Below are 20,512 nucleotides of genomic sequence, written 5' to 3'. Positions count from 1 at the left end.
TTTCCCAAAGATGTGACCTGGTGCTCCAAAGTCCAAAATCCCCTCGTGGACAAATATACCCTGCTACATAAAAAATCTCACAGAAGCAAGTTACTACTAACCACAATAATCTTCCTCATCGACGTCCCCCCATTCGCATTCAGCACTATCGCTGAGGACAAAGTCACCTCCCTGCTTAAAGGTCTGAAGCCCTCCAGCTGCAAAGGGGATGCTTGCCATGCGGCAATCATTAAGGACTGAGCAGAAGCCCTAGTCCCTTTCATCACCACCTTTATCAATTCCTCCTTCACCACATGCCGTATCCCACCCAGCTTGAAAAAAGCCTGGGTACTCCCATTGCTGAAGAAACCATCATTGGACCCCACTACCCCTAAAAACGATCAACCTATCACAACGGTCCCCTTCTTCTTGAAGATTTTGGAAAGAGCAGTTTATATCCAAATTCAGCATTACCTGAAGTCCAAACACATTCTAGGGATCTGGCAATCAGGGTTCCGCCCAGGACTCGGGACAGAATCTACCCTGCTGGACTTAAAGAACCAGCTAAATGAAATCAAGGACTCAGGGAAATCAGCCCTACATCTACTGCTGGACCTCTCACTAGCATTTGACTCAGTGGATAAGAAAATACTTTGCCAACACCCGACCTCATTGGGCAATTTTTCGCCAGAAGCAGCCCGATGGCTTGCCTCATTTTTGAAAGACAGAACAATCAGAGTCTTTGTTGACAATGCTCCTATCTCCTGCGGCGTCCCCCAAGGTTTGTGTGTCTCCCTGACACTTTGTAACATCTTCACGAAACCACTCTTCGACCTCCTAGACTTTATGGATATCACCTACACTAACTATGCCTACGAAACCCAGATCCTCCTTCCCCTCTCTGACAACCACCACCAAGACTCAGAGAAGCTTAATTCCATCTATCAGACTATTCAAACGTGGATGGCCGCTAACTTCCTTTGTCTTAACGATGACAAAACCGATTTACTCATCGTTGGCCTGCCCACTGTGATCCACAACCTTGGTGAGCAATGCGCACCCTTCACCATTGATGGTATCTGCATTTCTGTCTCCAAGTCAGTAAAAACGCTGGGAGTTTACCTAGATGCCTCTCTCTCACTCTGTCTCTCTCATGCACTAAGTCAATGCTATCTTTTCATTGGCAGCCCCCACGATTAAACGTATTAATACTTACAGGCCCTTCCTGTTGGCTGACGGCTGTCTTACCATTGCTCGTGCCGTCATAGGCGCTGGACTTGACTACTATAACGCCTTGTTCGCTGGTACCACCAAGCAGAATATTCACAAATTGCAAATAATCCAAAATAGCGCTCTCTGCTCGGCACTAAACATTTCCAAAAGAGATCAAATCACCACTCCCAGAAGAAATGCCAACTGATTACCGATACATGAAATAATTATTTTCATAACTTTGTCAATCACACACAGGTACGTCTCCAAGCCTGCCCCCCTTGTCTTGTGCAGAAATTCATGAGAGCCCTATTAGAAGCAGGAGGATCAGGCTTCCCCGTTATTGCAGCTAAACTGTGGAACTCATTGGCCCTCATTACAACCCAGGCGTTAAAGGGTTAACGGCGCCGTAAAAGGTGGCAGCGCCGTTAAACCCTTAACGCCTGATTACGAGGTCCCTTTGCGGTTGACACTTCAATGCCTGCTTTTAGCAGGCGTTAAAAAACCAACCAACCCGCAAAGGGACCTTGGTGCTAAGTACGGTGCCGCAATTTGCGGCACCGTACTTAGCGCCTTCCCCATTCCCATTGAGCCTTGTAAGAGGATTTGATTCAACACTACAGCTAAGTCAATGCCTAGTCTGGGATACTGAATGGAAACCCTTATTGATATATCTTTGTCCAGTTCATGAGTTCTGGATGACTACCCCTATATAACACCCCTCTCTTAGAATCCCCCTGACCCCACTGAGCCAAGAAGTAGTTCTGTTTTGCAAGTTTAAAAGGTTTATTTGAGAAATAAAACAAAATATAGATACCACGCTTTTATAATAAATTAATAATCGATATCGCCCTTATAAATATAATGTTAATCAGGATGGATAAAGTAGCAAAAATACTTTTATGGTTTCAGGGGAAAAGCAATGAGGAATAAAACGCAGTACAGAAATACTTGATATGATTTTAGCAAAAGATAAGATAATCACTTTTTCTCTGGCAATTCACCCTCCTCCCCTATGCAATGTAAGAAATGGAAGGAGATGGAAAGAGGAGCACACAGTTCTCAGGAATGCAATCAAATACAATACGGAATTCAGTTCCCCCCCCCCCCCCCCCGCAAGCTTAGAGAAAACAGGTATGAGTTTTAAAACACAGGCCCAAGTGCTTTGAATGTGGTGGCAGTGAAGTGAGAAATATGCTGAAAATGCTTTTAATTCCCTTTAGGAGGTTCAGGGTGAGTGAGAGATACTTGGGATGAGCTCAGGCTCACTTTAGCAATGATTCAGGGATGGGTATTAAGAGGCAAACAAATTTTTAGCAAAGGAAAGCCAAAAAGCTGCTATCTTTTTACAGGTAAAGAAATCAGGCCAAATCGCAAATCGCGGCAAAATCCGCGAGTGCGTGAATTGCGATTACGGCAAAAGTAGATTCTAAGCTTTCAGATGAAAGTTAAATTTCGTTCCTAGCCCAAACGGTTCCAGAGATACGGACGATTAAATAAAGGTAGATTTTCGGATTTAAAGTAAAACTCAAAATGACAGGTGACAGCTTGCAGCTGCAGAATTGACAGGTGACAGTTGTGCAGCTTTAAAAATGACAGATGATACGATTTCTAGGAGGCAGTTCTACTTAGGTTAAAATAGTTTGGATTAGATTATTTTAACTAAGAGATTGGTTCTGCACAGTTCTGCTAGGTACTCACAATATAAATTTGAAATAGGCCTCGCCACGGATCTGGTCAGGTTTTGGACTGGACTCCGGTTCTGGTCTCGGCACTTCACAGTGATCTGGGGCAGCTCTCTGGTTCTGCTCACAGCGGTCTGGGTCACTCTGGATCTCTGGTCTGGTCTCTGGCAATTGTTCTTGGCAAAAGAATTCAAACAGCTCGCCCGGCTGTGGAATAGTTTTCAAATGATTTTAAGGTTGCTGAGGCCTGCTGAGAAGAGTTCTCAGTTTGTGGGTTTAGGCCCTTGCTTTAAGTTCTGAAGTAAAGTTCTGGTCTTTGGAGATTGATGGATTTGAAGTCTGGATCTCTGGATGTGAAGTCGTCGGTCACCATGCTCCGCAGCAAATGGAATTGAATGTCTCTACCTGTCCCAGCAGTCTCTTTTTATGTGTTTTGAACATGGGTGTGTGCCTGGTCATAACTAAACCTGCCCCTCTCACTTATCATTGGCCGATTCCTCCTCTCTCCCTTGATTGGGGGAAGAAAATGTGAGTCAGAGTGATGCTGTAGGTTTTATGGTCAGAGGAACCTCCCCTTGTTAGATTGCACACATCTATTTCTAACCCAAATACATATTTATCTATGTAGCATTTTTCTAATATTGTAGGTCCAGTTAACACATTTTCTGTAGCACCAAACCATCCGATCCCTTTCTTTGTACGATGTCGTGTCCACTGATGACAGAATTCTCCCCTTTTCATCCAGATAACGACCTCTAAACCTTTCCAGATTTTACACAAATGTGCACCAGGGATATGGGTTACAGATGATAAAGTGTCAGATTTTTAACAAGCATACATTTGGAGTGAGACCCTATTTTCCGCTAGCAACCCCCCAGAATACACCACAGGGTCCTAACACCTCTTAAAATGTGCACCGAAAAATCACAAAAATAATGATATTACTTATATAATTCTGACAAGTCCGCACTATGAGTTATCTATCTTTTTAAAATTATGCTCTGGTCAAAAAGGGGTGTGGCTTCCCACATCACAGGGTGGAATAACTGGTTTATCCACTTCCCCCAAGCTCAGCTGCTAGCAGAGGCACTGCCCCTCCCAGTTTCCCCTAAGAGGAAGCCACTTTTACGACGCCCCCAATATAACATTTGCCTGAGTCCAGGACAGGCCTTTGTTCAACTCCCTGTAGTCCCTAGCTGCCACTCCCCTTTCAATCAACAGGGCCATGTGACCTCAGGATGCAGCCAGGCCTGGCAGGGAACACAGCTGTTGATCCAGTTTCAACTCCTGTCGGGGGTAGTTGTCAGGCAGAATTCAGTTTCATTAAGCCAGGTTTCAGCTAAATGTCACTTTTTGTTCCCAGTTTTCTACATTCAAATCAAACTGACAATTTTTACCTATACATTAAATAATTACTTCCTTCAAGTCATTTAAGAATATAGTTTTACATTGTATCCACCTCTTAGCAAGTCTTTCCTTGGTCTGGTTTTGTTTCATTTGTTCAGTTTTACACAAAAGTCTGGTGGTTTTAAAACGCTGGCTTTCTGATAGTGTTGAGTATTGGTAATGCAACCATTTTTGGCATTGAGAAAATGAATTCCCCACAGTTCTGAGTTGCTTTTTTTGGCAATCAGCATTGCCATTCCCAATGGTTTCAGGCTACTGTGTGTGTAGCCCAATGGTGGTTTTAGGCAGTGCCCTCCTGTGCTCACAACATAGGCAAAAGTGGGTGGCAGCCTATTCTTCATGTTTTCCCTGTGCACTCTCTGGGGAGTTCTGGCCATCATGATGTTTTCCATGCCAGTATTGGACAGTTTTAAGGTAGGGCTTGGATGCATGGGTAAAAACATCCCACAGCCCTATGGGGCAAAAATGGGAATGGGGAAGGGCCATGGCGGCATGGGGAATTACCTCCCCGCCAACCTTGGAATGGGGCGGTAATTCTCCATTCCGCCATGGCGGAGTCGGTAAATTACCGGCATGGACCATGGTGCCAGTAGCACCATGGTCCAACGCCTGGGTCGTGATGAGGGCCATTATCTTCAAATCTCAGAGCAGAACACGCATACTGAATGTTCCGTAAACAATTGAAAACTTGGCTCTTCACGTAATCTTCTTTGACGCTCGGCCATTAGACAATCTACCTTGTTTTCTGTGACACTGTCTTGTGACGCCCGAGCAACTGTCTGTCACTTCCTCTGTAAGCTGTTCCTGCTAACGTTTGCACATTGTGTCGGTTACTTTTTTTTCTATGCAAGCTGCGCTTTGATGCCCACGGGTTTAGTGCGCAATACAAATGTAAAAATGAATGAATATCTAGGGGAGCTTAATATGATTCTTATGATGTGTAAGTTAATATCCTTAGAGACTACTTTAGATCAGTAGGTTATACTATGAGATCAGAAACACATTACTGACTCCCAAATTTTAAACCAAAGAACATGATACCAAAATGAACGTCGCCACTTGCTTCTCGCGGAACAACAACAAAAAGAATGATATGGTTACAAGAGAACTGGCGCATCCCGCAATTATTCTGAAACCGGGCTCAGTATATCACAGCTGCACCACTCTGGATCTACAAAATAGAGCAAACGTTAAAAGACAGACTGTGCACAAGGCACTTTTCCTATAAAACAACCAACACCTTCTGGTAAGACATGAAATGGGAAACGATTACAAAAACGTGGGATTCGGATTCCACAATTAACAATACATACAAATAAAACCAATCCAAATTTTGCTCAATTTTTAACAACCAAAATAACTTATTTACATTCAGATCCCATTAAAACCATAGGACAAAAAACCAACGTGCCATAAAATGTCCATACGGTTTCGCCCAAAAGCCACAATCCGATATTTAAAATGTACCATTAGACCCTATGCACCATTTTGGTTTTTAGCAATCTCACATTTGAAGCCATGTCTAAATACTTGATTCCATCAAAAAGGAACTCTGGCTGAATGCAATTGAAAATGAAGGCCATCGCTTCCTTGAACGATCTGGTATCGTAGGCCAGAAAGTGTGGTTTTAACCACCTCACCCTCTCAGCTTTATATAATGGGCAAATCAAAATGAAATGTACCAGGTGCTCGTCCAGCCCCATGTCACGCTGGCATTTTGGCGAGGCCTTAAGCAGCTCGTTCTTCTGGCAACGGCAACTGCTTTAACCTGGTCATAATCAGTTGTCTTCTCCCTGCATGTGACTTGAGGCCAATAATAGGGCCAGTGGCTGAGAGGCTCTCTTTGGCCTCCACATACATTGCGTACGAAGGCGGACCTTGAATCCCTTTTACATCCTCTGCTAACGCTCTACCTTTTGACCAGATTTTAATTCCTGATTTTACTTGTGCTAAATGATCCAGTCTTCTTCGGACTGAAAACCGGCCCCTAAGACTAAACCCTGTTTTGTACCGCACTGGCTTGTGCACAACTGGGACGGCATCCATTAATGCAAACTTTATACATTTGAGATATTTGAGTGCCCCAGATTTTAGTTTAGAAACGTATGTCAGGTGTCGTTTGTGCCATAGAAGCAAAGCTCTGTAGTCCCAGTTCAATAATTCTCGGGCAACCTGGAGGTAGCCCCAAAATTTGGTGCCGCAAATGCGACTGGACTACCTCCAAAGGTCTGTAGTACAATATTTGCGCTGTCACCCCTGAAGCCGAGCCTTGGCCCAGTCCGCCTGGTATCTAATATGAGCTGTCCAAAGACCATAGTTTGAGAACTTTAGGCCAGGTAGATCTATGAATCAACTACTCCAATGGGTTCCCCTTTTATTTTCCATGTTGGAGATTTCTTATTTTTTCCAAAAATCAAAATGTCGGTTTTATTTTCAAACGCGGGAACTGCTCAGTCTGTGGGAACTGCTCAGTCTGTGCTTTCACACTCAATAAGAGCAGAGAAATAAAAAAAAGGAATAGGTATTTCCAGACTGGTAATATGATCAAGTGCTGTGCCGTCATCCCTACCTATGGAACCCAATGCATATGTAACAAGTGGTGCATTGGGAGTACTGTAAGACCATTGAAAACGTATATTAATAAAAACACAAAGATGAGGAGTGTCCACTCGCGTAGGTCGCGTAGTACTGGTTTGGTTGCCATAAAATAGACAGCATGGAGGATGTAAGATTTGTGGGTCTGAAACACATAAACATTGCAGAAATCAAAACAAACCAAGAATTGATTCTGCAACCCGAAGAGACACACACACACTGTATTCAGCATTGATTTTGTGTAGAACTTACCTATGCGTCTTGCGTGTCTATCACAAATCTAATGATTGGGGCCTCTTTGCTCGTCCCTCACACACAAACACACACATGTTTGCCCTTAAAACAGATGTCCATGTGGGAGCATTTTTCCTTCTCCATCAGTAAATAGTCTGCTCACTTTTCCTACTCTCTTAAACTAGATCATTCGGGAGACCTTTCTCCATAGCAGCGAACAGGCGATCGCCTCATAGGGCACTCAACAGCTGTGCTTTTGGGAATCTATACATTTACATTAATAATGACCAGCAATAACTTAACCTAATAAATAATCACAATTTGACTGACTCTTGAAAAATGGCAAAGGGTTTATCACACCATAAACATGAACGGTCTGCTATTATTCCCAACATGCATACCATTTATGGCGTCATGACGTTCAAATTGTCACGTCTTTCTCACATCATTTCCCACAAAACCTAATTTTAAAGACTGTATGATAAAATATACACGATAAACACACAGACACATAGTCACTAATTGTGTTCAATTGGCGGTAAACATTATAGTTTCTGTGCCCATAGGATATTTTTCTATTCCATTCAGGGCGGCTGGCAATGACGGCATTATACATAGAACGTAATGATGTCATCACGTAAGCAATGTCATAGACATTCTCATGAGAGCATGAAGGAACTCACTGTGATCTTCCACACATAGCAGGAGAAATACAATGACAGCAATGTACATTTTGAAAATCCCAGACACGTGTACAATTTGAAATCTCTTCTTTTAATAGAGGAGCCACGGACAATAGTACCTCTTTAGGTCACTTTAGTAGGCACTAACAGGGTACCCTTTCTTATTTCGGTCTGACTGCCTACCATTCCTGCTCTCTGTCTCCTCTGGTACGTCTATACAGTAATTTAACTGCAACATATTGTGAAGCATTACTGTGTGTCCATTAGTTGCAATTGACTGCCTTTTGATGTCGATTTAATGGAAAGAGCCACTGATGTCCATAGCTTGACAGAACAGTGTTTGCTTTATTCTACTTGTTTGAAGTGTATTGTGCTTGTTCCGTTTTAAGCACTTTACTGATTCTTATCGATTTCTAATGGTGTGGACTGTATTGCCATTTTTCAGTCATGGCATGAGGTTTATTGAGGCCTTTGAGGCTTCTTTTTAACATATGGCCAAGGCAATGTTTGGAAAGGTTGGGACTTTTCCATATACGACCTTGGCACCAGGAATTAATTGCCATGAATACATGGCAAGCGAATAAACACGGTCACAACGATCATAAGCAGATGGTCTGCATTAATAAGTCGTTAACATATTAACGGAGAATAGTAACGGGGAAAGGGTCTTTTATTACTCTCTGGTATTGAAGTATAAAAATGCCAGAGGAGAAAAACGGTCTAGCCCAGTTTTGCCGAATGGCAACTTTGCAAAATTCGGTTTTGCCACTTTTTTGTGCTGATTTTTTGTACTGCAGACAGGTATATGGTAATGTATATAATGGGGGACCGGTGGGCAGTCCAAGGTGGGAATGCCCTCTGTCTCCCCTGCTGTTTGCAGTAAAAATAAAATAAGCAAAAAGAAGTCGCCAGTACATTTTCGGCAAAGAAAATGGCAATCCTTCATAGAACCGAGAACACAGATGCAGGCTTTTAAAGGCAGCAGATCACTCCCAAACTCTTTACTTTATATGTTGCCATCATGTTGTGAGCTGTTGGGTGAAGATGTGGGTCTGGCACTAGAGCCTGCAACCTGCTCCTCTTCAGATTTTTTGGTTTAAACTCCCATGACTTCTCACCACTGACTTTGCTGGCCAGGGTTGATGGGAGCTGTAGTGTGATATGATATGTTAGGTTATTTATAATGCGCTTAATACCCAGAGGTTTCTAAGCACGGACCCGGGGATTGAACCCGTGGTGATGCGCTTCGTCTTGTTTCGAAGGCGAGCACGTTGTCCCTGAGCTATCCTCCCGCTGAGTACAACACAGTTGGAGAGCCAAGAGCCAACGTTGGCAGCCACAGCCCTGGAGTAGACATTCGACCCAGTCTTTCGTGTTTCTCTTCCGTTGGGTCCTGAGGGGTCCAACTGAAGTCCATGGGGTGGGGCTGTCAGTCTCAGCTGTGCACGGAAACAGCTGGAGCTCCTGAAGGGGGTCCTACCATATGGCCCTTGGTGGTGTACATTAAGTAATATGCAGGGAGGGGTTTGGAAACCCATTCAAAGGAAGGCTGCGTCTGTCAGAGGGATCAGGTACTGGTGCGGCAACACAAAACTCAAAGGAGCATCTTTCTTCATTTATAGAGGAAGTTAATCAACTTGATTAAACATTAGTCTACATTTCAAGACAATGTTCTCAATCGTCAATGTTTCTCACATTCCACCTATCCCTCTTACTTACATATAAACATTTATGGTATTTAGTTTTTATTAAATCTCCCTCCATCATTTCCGTACTGTGTTCACTAATCTATAGCACACAAAGGGTGCCGGCAGCATATTCTTTGAGAGAAAATATGAAAAAGCAAAATAAGGAAAAGGGAAAATAATGCGTTCACAGGGTACACATGTTAAAGGAGGTCACAGAGTGCAGTTTCCGGGGTGCACCCCTTTGAGTCATAACATGTTATATACTTATAGGAAAGAGCACCCAGCTGACTGCAGACATAGAAGGAATACAGTGTATGAAATCATTAGGCCACTTTATACACAACATTCTTAGCAGAAGACATTCATTTTAAATACATCGTTCGGGCTTCGATCATAGTGTTTTTCAGTTTTTTCAATCATGCTTCCATCGGCTCAGCAATATCTCCCCTTCCTAAAACAATTAATACCTCAAACTGTGTTTGGTTCTTTATTTCCTTTAGAAGAAAATAATATTTCCAATTGAATAGCTGCAAAAAATGAACAGTAGAATAGTCACTGAACAAGTCCATTAAAGAAGATGATTATATACATTTGTGCTTAAGACAAGTTCAGCAGTGGCAGACAAAGAGTGTTAAATAAAGCGCGACAAAGGATTACCAGCACACAAAATACAAAACCGGTGGTTCTTAAGTACAGAGCCAGTGAAACAGTGGCCAGTGCGTTGCCTTCCTCCCGCGTGTCTATTGTGTACAGCTCCTGCTTTCAGTTGAATTCGTGTATAAATAATTGTGTTGCCATTTTCTCAACGGGAAATCTGCTTGTTATAATGCAACCATAAAGTCAGCAAAAACCATTCACTTAATGACCACGGGAGCTGGTTTAGCATGCACGCTTGTTTCTCCAATTGCTTTCGACTGCCATAGAGCAATGGGATGCTAAGGCCAAGAGTTTTTGGGGTAGAAATCCCACCTCAGCACTTGACCTCACCAAACCACTTTTAGCATCCGGGCCGCACCGCTGCCTGATTCCGTGTCGCCCGGTCTGGTATTAAAGTGCCAGTATTCATGAAAACTGTCACTTTACCGGACCGGCCGACTACGGGTTTGCCGGTGGGGCGCCTGCCTTACCTCCTGGAGATAAGGCAAGTGCCATACCGGCAAAAAACGCTCTCATTACCGGCACTGGTATTGCCTGTGACAATAATGACAGCAAATCCCTTAATGGTGTCCTATGGGAATTTACACCGTCACTCTGGCACTCGTAATCTGGCGGCAATGCTGCCAGACCAAGTGCCGGAAATGGTAATAACCTTTGCCGGTATCCTGGCGGGTTTACTGGCAGGATACCGGCAGGGTTAAAATGAGGCCATTGCAAACACTATTTATTTATACTTCACTTCTGCTCACTCAGGCGTGCTGCTGTGTTCAGAACACAAGTTCAATGGACGCCAGTACAGGTTAGGAGAAGCCATAGATGGAATGCTCCTACTCTCCAGGTGCCTGAGAAAATATAGGTCTACTAGAGTCCTGGGGTGTGGAGTGGTGCATGCGTGCCTATGTGTGGGTCTGTCTGTCCGTTTGATACTCTTGCAGAGCCTCCATTTTTTGTTTGCTGATAGGTCAAGCAAACCCATTGAATCAAGACAAAGAAAAGAAAAATAAAGACTCAAGCTATGACCATGTCCATTCTTAAGTCCTCTTGTGGGGCCTGACAGGAGGAGAAGAAGCAGAAGAGGAGACAACTCCATCCTCTAGATGGCGCCTTTTCTCTGTATGTTCCCCCATATGCAGTCAAAGGACAGTATATCTGCTATAGCACAATCAATAATGCTTGATTGATGTCAATCATTTGCAACTCACACTCCGAACCTGTGTCAGCGTCTTGTGCCACATATGCAGGCTGGGCCTCGATCAACTGGGAGAACCATAGAACAGGCAACCCCATAGAAAATGTTCTAATCCAGAGAAGTTGCCAGCATGAACTGCTCACTACACTATGTGGATGGAGGACGGTGAACCAGGCATCCTGATATGGGCAAGGTTTCACTCAGCAACCCATCATCATTCCTCCATCTGCAACCCAGTTGTGCAATCCTTCCCATGTACGCACATATGCCTCAACACTTTGTAGACCTACAAAATCGATCCATTGTGTGACATAATGCAAACCGGTGTAACACCCCACATCAATTCAAAATAGTGCCTGCATGGAATGTGTGATGACAAGGTAGACTTGGAATGGGAAGGTCATTGTGGGCTGGAACAAGTCTTCACTTATCAAGACACACCCTCCATGTGTGCTGGAGTCAAGATTTGGGTGAAACATCCATCCCTCTCCATCGGTCACCAAGCAACATGTATGTTGGGAGCCACTTCCATCCCTCTCAACACGATCACCTCACACCCCTGAAAATTTAAGTTGATGCCAAAGTGCTGGACTGAAAAGGGGAAGTGGGCAATTTAAAAAAAGTCCCATCATTCTTCTGCATCCATGCCTGTGGAAACACATGAGAAAACAGTAAGATCATATCAATGACATGTGCAACCACAGTTGGCTTATGCCACAGTCACGTTGTTCAACATGCACAGAACCCAATATTACAGGCCAAACAAGGGTCGCCTGCTTACATTTAAAATGTTCAATGTAACACATAAACTAACACTTTGGTGACATGCACTTACAATATTTATAATGAAATGTTGGGAAGGAAATGAACCTCTCCCACCCCATCGGCGCTTTAGAGTAAGGCGAATCCCATGACCACACTTGCGATGTACCATGGGGGAGGGGAGCATGCTCAGAAACCCTGCATGAACACAATATTAAATATAAATGCGTAGATTTAGTGTGCACATATAAGGAGGTGCCATTTTTGAAGCTATGGCACACCCATTAGGCCCTGCATGACTGTGCAGTAAACACAGATCCAATGAAGAAACCAAAACCGGCCCAAGCGCTGCTGATAGAGAGACTCACAATGCTAGCTCCCATGGAAACTTTCCTTTGTTCCATAACTGTTGCGTATACGTCCGTGTTATCCCAAGAAGGAATGTGCCCTGCAAGGCCGCGAAACAGTACCAGACGTCTTGCAATGCACGTTTATCATAGCCAGGCCAAAAACAGACCTCCAACCCCCACCCAGCCCGCCATGAGTTATGACACCCACAACTGACAGCCTAAGACCCCTGAATCCCCTGATAGTAGGTGACCTCAGACCTCAGACTACCAACCATAAACCCAGTGGTCATAAAAGATCTAAAAGAACACAACCATTCCACCTGATTTCATAATGACACTCTTTGTAATGTGAGGTACAGGGAGGAATACATTACAGTCTAAAGTGAGGGTGGAAACCTTGGGTGCGGATAGTGCGATATGGAATGAAAGAAGAATGTGTGGGTCAGCAGGATCTTTAGCCTCCCCTTGTACCAGTCCCAGAGCTTCCCAGATGCACGCCATAATGATAGAGTAGCATTTTCTTACAATAGTAACTAATGAGGAACATGACCTTCATTCCCTGGAGAGATGAGTCAAGCTGACCATACGTGATGGAAGACGGACAGAGGGGGCTCGGACCAATAGCAGCCTGGCATTCCTTATGGAGAAGGCCGCCCATGTATAGGGTCTCACCAACCAGCCACGCAGGTTTATATTATTTGTGTGATGAGATTGACAATGGGCCTCATTCCGACCCTGGCGGTAGCCGTGCCCTTATTAAGGGCACGGCTGCCGCCGGTAATGATTTTTTACCGGAGCCCAGAAAAGGGTAATAACCGGGTCATGCCGACTTTGGTGGACCCGGTTATTGCCCTTTCCTGGGCTCCGGTAAAAATGAATCCCCATTCCCATTGAGCCCTATAGGGCTTAATGGGAATGGGGAGGATATTAACAACGGACCCGTTAATGACGGGCCCATTGTTAGCATCCTGGTCTGCTAGCAGGTCCCGCTGCAGACCTCGTAATAGGGCGGCTCGGAATGAATGGGCCAGTCCCTTACCAGCTCTGTTCATTCTGTGGCCTCCTGGGTGGTAATGAGACCCAATGTGTTTCCTTATAACCTTGTACCATTTTCCGGCAGAACGTTCTCAAGCATCAGAGTTCTTTACTGGCATACCTATTTTCTGTGCTATTAAAACGTGTTATCTTGCCCTTTTTTCCCTAGCAGGTTGTATTTTTTCATTTGGTCACATACTGATATTTAAAACCTATCAAGTGCTATCATGGGTGTTGAAGGGTGTGGCCCTTAATGCTGGACCCCTCCAGCCTGCATGCACAATAATGACAGCTGTAGAAATCACACAATTCGGAATGGGACTTCATGAAGGAACATGTGTCAGAAGGATTACTAAGCATGCTGGTGGATTCATGTGTTGCCAGGCCAGCCTAACTATGACCTGACCACCCACACACAACCCAAATGACCGGAGTGCATTGTTTCAGCAGTCACACAATGCTAGGGTGACAACTGGACTGGGGTGGACCCACGATCCAGGGGACACTGGTGGTGACAGTAAGGTGTTGTATTCCCATTCAAAATATCTAACTGGTGGAGCAATGTTAGCACATATATTTGTCCCCTAACCAAATTCCAGTGTACATGCTGAGGGTTTCACATGGATATTCCTCTGCCCTCCCAGGTATGCAAACCACCATTACCTTCACACCATCATTGTGTGCATAGCAAGATATGTCCACACATGCTCACAGTCCACAAATTATGTGCTGACAATCATTCCCACATGCCTCAAAAAGACATTACCAATCATGTAGATAACTGTCACTCCAGTAAAGTTTCATGACGCAGGAGATATACATTGCAAAGTGATGGCCAACAGAGAGACGTTGCATGTAAGTTTGGAAAGTGTCCCAAGGAACGAGGACACTAATTTCCTGTTTCCATCCACAAGAACACTCCCATGGAAGGCGATGATGGAGGTGGAAACACACCGTTGGTGGTAGTGTACTCATGGAGGCGGCAATCAGTCCTGTCCCAGACCTGGGGGAAGATACAAATGCCACACAGGACCCAATCCCACCACCCATCAGTGACCTCAACATCCAGCACTCAGCCAGCAAGCAATAGTATCTGTATAGCGACGGTGTCCAGGTACCTTGGCAACATCAACAGATAGTGTCACTGTGGCAGACCAAGAGACAGAGCAGCCCAGACCTGGGGACATTTTGGTGCTGGTGGTAGATGGGACCACCATTCCTATGGAGCACCCTCTTCCCCAATCATGACGGGAGTTTGCAGTGCCTCCTTCAGGGACACAGGTATTAGTCCTTCACAAGAAAAGACATTGTCTGTCCACCTCAATTTGTCCTCCACCCATACCTCTAGTGCCTCTGGTTGACACTTTATCAGACGTTGTGGCTCGAGTGTTAGCCATGGTGATTTCACATGTACAGGATGAGGAGAATGTAAAGCTACTGCTGCTACAAAAGCAAAAACCTTTGCTCAGGACAGAGAAGATGCCTGAATGGCCCAGGAGCAGGCCACTGCTGTTGAGGCCTGTGCTCAGGCTAGAGAGGATGCCATGACTGGTCTGAGAAGAAGCTGCCGCCTCTGCAGCAGCTGCCTGTACTCATGCTTGGGAGGGTGCGCACTTGGGCCAAGATCAGGCCTCCAGGCACAGCCAGGTCACCTGCCCTGCTGTCCATAGTTTCTCTGCTTTGGTCGGCCAATTGGCTTGCAACAAGGCCGCCCTCTGTCACCGGATCGTTGAGTCCCTCCAGTGCCATCACCAGTCCCATAGCATTGATTGGCTTCTGGATTTGTAGATGAACCTGCTCCTGGCATATCAGGAGTATATGGGAAGGCAATCAACCATCAGCTCTACCATTGCTTCATTTGCTCTCAGATCGGCACTTCAGTTCCATGCCCAAACAGAGCCTGCTGCCCGAACACCAATGAAGGGGGATGTGAACTCAAAATTTCATCTCCCTGTTCTTCCATTCCTCTCATCCCTGGTGAAATTGACACTATATTTATTTGGATTTGTTGTGAGAATCCTGGATTTTGCTTCACGCCCATTGTATCCCCTTATTGTTTGGACACATCCAACTTGTTGGTCTTTAGAAAGAGAGTAACAACTGCTCTCGTTTAGATTTCAGTCCTGTCTTTCTTTGGGACCCCTTTGGTCGAGCACTTAGACCCATTTGTTTATAGCGTCCTCCTGTACTTATTACATTACACCCAGGACTTGGCCCTATTGGCCATGGCTCTTTGCTCTGGTTTCTTTGGACTCCCCATGGTTACTTTATATTTTTGAAACTTGAAGTGTAGATTGTTATTTTTCATTTTACCTCCCCTCCAAAGGGCACCATTTTCCTTCACCACCCTTCTTGCTGCAATAAAATCATCCATTGTTATTTGATGTGTTCCAATACGGAGAAAGGTGGGTGTGGAGAGGAGGGACATGGCATTGTTCACAGTGATGCGCTCACCTCTATCGGAATAAGTTGTTTAAGACTTCCTCCTATAGGACTAGGCTATTGCTGTTGGCCTGTTGCTGCCAAGGTCCCGGTTCCTTCCCGTCATGTCATGCCCACTATCATCAGAATCTGGGCCATCACCATCCTCATCAGGCATGGGGACATTGCGCATGATGGCAATGTTATGCAACATTCCTTTTGGTGGCCATGCCGAGGCAGACCTTTTAAAACTTATAGATAAATGCACCACCAGTCTAGTGCAGGCACTGAAATCAGGTCTTAAGAAAATTAAATGCCTGCTCAGTGGGGTTGTGGGTCTGGTTGTAGGTAGCATTGTAACAGTGCTATTTGTTTTTCACAGAATTCTGCAGAGGAGTCATCAGCCACAGATGCATGGGGAAGCGGCTACACCTGTGAAGTTGAAAGTATTGCAGTCATGATCATTGAATTTATTGGCAGGGTGTAATGCCAGTAATAATACACGTATGTGGAATTGTGTGCGAAATCAGATTTTCATGGATTATAAACATGCAACGGACGTCTTGTGACAAAATCGGAATGCCTGTCTCTGAGAAATCCCTTGAAGGTCATGTCTAGGCAGTGGAGTTGTCTGTTTGCTTTGCAATCTGTGACCTGTCATCCTTTCTTTGTGACATCAATGGCCTAAAACTAGCCACTAAGTGCGTACAATAGTTCCTGGATTGTATGTCCAATACATACATGGCATGTGTGACACAAGACATGTGTGATGTCACATGACCCAAGACCTCTCCTAGTCTCTGAAGGAGCATGCCCCATCATCTTGCTATGAGTCTGCCAATCTGTACACTACCCCTGTGGCTGTAGACGTAATCATCAGCTTGCTATTGTGGTAGTTGGGAGTCATTGCAGGCTGCCTGCCAGATCTTGTGCCATCTACGTTTACCCTGTGCCCTGGTATCATGGGCCCGTGTATGACAGGAAAGAGAGTATGAGGCGAGGTTAAGGTGACTTTGTCACTTTGAGGTCTTTGTAGTGTGACAGGGTCAGGATCATGACCCTATCAAGGGGTGGGTGATGAGGGACCAATCTCGACCTGGAGGAGGGGGCTCACTAAGACAAAAAGCCAGAACCAGCACTGCACCAGATATGGGAAGTTAGAGTTGGGGTTGGGGGGATACCAGTCTCCAAAACCCCCCATGTGTCTCAAATTTCAAAGTAGAAGTAGTGTGACTTTAAGTGTTTGAGAATGTGTTGAACTGAACGTTTTCTTCACATCAGGGGTGAATAGGAAGTTCATTCCACATCCTTTCTGCCAGGACCGAAAATAAAATATTAAATTGGTTTCTTATATCATACTTCATGCCAGACTCCGGCCTCTAAGCTTGGAGCTAGGACTAGCTATGAAGCCCTTGCTTCTCAGTGTTGTCTGATTTCCAAGACGAGCAGGTTTCCCATGAGCTATCCTCCCTGACAAAGTGTGATCGTGGTACTGAAGCTGGAGGATTAGCCTATATACTTTTACTGAATTCCTTGCAGTCTGTCCGTCAGGAATTGTGGGATACTTATGTCAAGAGTGTTTGCATAGTGTAGTGCTGATAAGATTATGGCTCTTTGGTTGTTTGAGAGGTGAAGTTAATTTTTTTGGTGAGTCTGAGTTGGTAATTCCTGCACTTGACACCAGAATAATCTTAGTAATACGTTATCATTGAACAGTACTCCCAAAGTGCTGGCAGTTGCAGTGGGGGGTCAGTTCAAAGCCCACATCCCTCTGTCAGGTGAAGGGGAGTGTTGCAGGGGCTTGGGATCCTAGGATGACGAGTTCTGATTCATCACCGTTTTCATTCACAAAGCTCTCAATTTAAGCCAGTTTAAGATTGTGACAAACAGCAATGGGGCTGGGGGACTTTTGGATGGCCAAGTGGCAGACTGGAGTGAACAATGATCAATTATGTGTCATCCATTTATATTTTGAAATGTAGTCTCAGGTTTCTGGTGAGAGGGTCATGTAGTGCATTCAGATGTTAAAGCAAGGTTGGAAGACTTCCGGGGCAGACCCAAAGAGCATGGAGTAAAGCAAAGCTCCCAATCAGACCTGTTGCAATCTATAATCTAGGAAGGAGGTGAGCCAATCTAGAAAACCTCTGGATATCTTGCACCAAGTCCTCAGGTGCTCGATAAGAGTACAGTGATCCATGGTGCCAAACGCTGCAGACCGATTGAGAAGAATTGGGAGGGTTGATTATGAGGTGGCTAGTATTTCCAGGATCTGTTCTCTATTTTTAAGCACCACTGAAAAATATCTGCCATCTTGGAAAACATTGATCATTAAATCACATTTGGTGATGTTCAGCATAAACATTGATCATGAAATATGTAAATCATCATATTCAGTAGATATGTGTAAAAAATATATAAAATAAGAAAACATATATGGTAGCAGTGCAGCTTTAATGTAATAATGTATTCAAAAGCAATCCAAGACAAAGAGCTTCATGAAGAGTAATTCCATACCCTCAAATAACTGCACCCGTAAATTAGGAGACGCTTTAAGAGATATGAGGCAAAAGAGCAAAAATATACTGGGTATTTATTACAAAAATATATTACACCAACATATATTAAATGGCTCGCAGTAGCGGCCGTGTAGTTATGGTTAAGTTGCTAAACTGATAGGAAGATCACTTTTTCGGTGGCTTATATCTTCGCTCCCCCTGCAGAAATCCTCACCAAACTTTGCAAAAAAAGTATATGGCCCGCTCTGAATTTTTTCAGCAAGTTTGGTGAGGTTTCGTGCAGGGGGGCAAAGTTATAGGTGGGGGTCCCACATTTTTTTTTCTCCATAGATTAAATGGGGAAAAACTTTGCGCATGGCTACAGGCCGAATGGCTGGACGGATCTTCACCAAATTTGTGGCAGGAGCGGGGGCTTGGGTCAGAAAGTGTGCTTTTGTGTGTTTGGTGGAAATCCGACCAGTACTTTTGTTGCAAAGAACTGAAATGTGCGTCTCAAAAAATTAGTGATATCTTGCTCCGCGGACCCATTTCCCTGTTCGTGCCGCGGACAGAAGGCTCATTGGCTTGCAGTATGCCGTGGTGTCCAGGAACTATGAACAGAGCCGGTTGTTGGCTGGAGAGAAGCGTGCTGTGTCAAAGGTTTTGGGAAATGCCCCCATGGTGTATCGGAGTATGGTGTTGTGGTGTGTGTGCCAAGCTCCTAAGGCATTGTGTTCATGGTTGGCCTTTTGTATGTAACAGTGTGTCAACTAAAAGTAGTCATATCTGCCTCTGCTCCGGCATTCCATTTCCCTGTCCAGCACCTGACAAAAATGTTTGATTGCACTGCACTGTGCAGTGACGTGTTGTGCGTCAATAGTTGTCGATAACGCCGGCATGTTGTATTCGATGACAATGAGGCGAAAGGGCCTGGAAAACATAGTTTACGGCATCTGGTGGTGGGAAGAAGGGATGGGAAGGGTGGGCGAGTGAGAAGTGCTAAATTTGATGTATCTCATTAGAAGAAGGCGGTGGTGTGCCAGCGGTCTCCGTGCATACCACACCAAATCACGGTTAGCTCAGCAGACAACAACCTTGTGTGGTGATGATTTCAGGCAGCCTTCGTTATGGCATGACGGCTCCAACGGCGATCTATTTCTGTGATGAGTGGTGGCAGGCTGAATTGCAGAAGGGGAGTGCATTCCACATGACATGAACCTTTAAACATAGCATACACTATGGTGTGTTGTGTGTGGTAAGTCTGTAGCCCTTTCGATGCATGGCTGGAGCCCTTGCACAGAAAAATATGTCCACTGGTTGCAAGTAGGTCCCACATTGTTCCTTTGTGTGTGTGATTTGGCTGCATTGCAGACATTGTTGGTTGCATGGGTGTGGTGATTGTTAGTACATCGTACAGTTGTCAGTGTATGGGTGGAGATGCTGCAGTGAGCAGTCGTGCAGTGTGTCCACTAGGTAGACTATTGGAATAGTGTACATATAGACAAAGTTACGGTTGAACTGGTTCTCATATGTGCTTGGGTAGTCTGCATAGTGCAGATTAGTAAGTGTTGCAGTGCACTATGCAGTATTGCATCTATGCACATAGTACAGTGTTAAGAGCAGGACCAATTTTGTGAAGATTGTGTTGTTTGGTTGCCATTATTACAATGCTTTCTGAATGGGTAGTGGTGCCAAACACTGTGGTATGTTTGTGCATTACGGGAAGTGGAACATGTGTGCTTGCATCCCTGCTTTAAGGTGCAGAGTTTGGGTAGAAGTGCTGGTGCCTATGTTGCCTTTATGAATTGTGGTACATGCCTACCTGTTCGCAGCCTGGTGGGTGTGGGCAAGGCCTAGAATGTTGGGTGCATGGCTGAAGGCCGTAGGCCGTAGGCCATGCACCCAACAGCCTAGGCCTTCATCACAGTCACCACAACATAATGCAGAATGCAGTTGTCACTCTACATGCATTTGAAGTTGGTGACTTTTACACAATGGTTGTGGAGGACATTGTAGACTTGGTAGTGAGCTGCTATGTGTACATTACCATATGGTGTACATCATTGCCCCTGTTGCACAATAGGGAGCCACATGTCACCATTTGCATTTGCTATGGTTAG

General features: G+C 44.7%; 1 long non-coding RNA gene across 1 annotated transcript in view; it reads left to right on the top strand.

Annotated features, from left to right (window-relative positions):
* The window catches only part of LOC138516016 (uncharacterized), an 82,313-nt gene extending 63,113 nt beyond the window's left edge, over positions 1-19,200 (top strand). The window contains exon 5 of the long non-coding RNA XR_011282203.1: positions 16,280-19,200. This is a non-coding gene — a long non-coding RNA (uncharacterized lncRNA). The remainder of the gene's footprint in view (positions 1-16,279) is intronic.
* Positions 19,201-20,512: the final 1,312 nt, after the last annotated feature.

The sequence above is a fragment of the Ambystoma mexicanum genome, chromosome 6q (genome assembly GCF_040938575.1).
Source record: "Ambystoma mexicanum isolate Mex_15411 chromosome 6q, UKY_AmexF1_1, whole genome shotgun sequence".
Classification (NCBI taxonomy): Eukaryota; Metazoa; Chordata; class Amphibia; order Caudata; family Ambystomatidae; genus Ambystoma; species Ambystoma mexicanum.
This window is presented reverse-complemented; position numbering and strand designations above follow the sequence as displayed.